This window comes from Octopus bimaculoides, chromosome 27, assembly GCF_001194135.2.
Source record: "Octopus bimaculoides isolate UCB-OBI-ISO-001 chromosome 27, ASM119413v2, whole genome shotgun sequence".
In the NCBI taxonomy this organism is placed as follows: Eukaryota; Metazoa; Mollusca; class Cephalopoda; order Octopoda; family Octopodidae; genus Octopus; species Octopus bimaculoides.
This window is the reverse complement of record NC_069007.1, coordinates 16821101-16821942: the sequence shown is the minus strand read 5'-3', so window position 1 is coordinate 16821942 and position 842 is coordinate 16821101. Positions and strand designations below refer to the sequence as shown.

Sequence of the window (842 nt, the reverse complement as noted above, 5' to 3'; positions counted from 1 at the left end):
AAAAAAAAAAAAAAAAAAAAAATTATTATTATTATTATTATTATCGTTATTATTATTATTATTATTATTATTATTATTATCATCATCATCATTCATCTTAAGATCTGTTGGAACTCTCGGTGTCTTGCTCCTTGCAGCCTATTGGTACTCTGTTATTTGTTTTTTCTGCTATCTCATACTTTGCTGATTATTCTGGTGGTGCCAAGGAGGCAAGCCACCTTTTGTAACAGCTTTACTGGGCACGCTAGGAAACTTCTCATCACCTGGATCAGTGCCCCCACACTCATCAATACGACTTTCCAATCAGTTGTTGGTGGCTGTGAGTCTTTTGTCTTGCAAGCTCCTTAATAACTTCAAGGCTGTTGGTGTCATGTGTCGCAAATAGTATACTTGTGAAGCTGTGTGTGAATGATATGTTGTTGGCACTCCGTCGCTTACGACGTCGAGAGGGTTCCAGTTGATCCGATCAACGGAACAGCCTGCTCGTGAAATTAACATGCAAGTGGCTGAGCACTCCACAGACACGTGTACCCTTAACGTAGTTCCCGGGGATATTCAGCGTGACACGGTGTGACAAGGCTGACCCTTTGAATTACAGGCACAACAGAAACAGGAAGTAAGAGTGAGAGAAACTTGTGGTGAAAGAGTACAGCAGGGTTCGCCACCAACCCCTGCTGGAGCCTCGTGGAGCTTTAGGTGTTTTCGTTCAATAAACATTCACAACGCCCGGTCTGGGAATCGAAACCGCGAGTCCGCTGCCCTAACCACTGGGCCATTACGCCTCCACATGTGTGAATGATATGTTGTTGGCACTCCGTCGCTTACGACGTCGAGAGGGTTCC

At 44.2% G+C, this 842-nt stretch overlaps 1 protein-coding gene across 3 annotated transcripts in view; it reads left to right on the top strand.

Annotated features, from left to right (window-relative positions):
• The window catches only part of LOC106877215 (acid phosphatase type 7), a 26553-nt gene that overhangs the window by 6592 nt on the left and 19119 nt on the right, over positions 1 to 842 (top strand). The window lies entirely within an intron of this gene.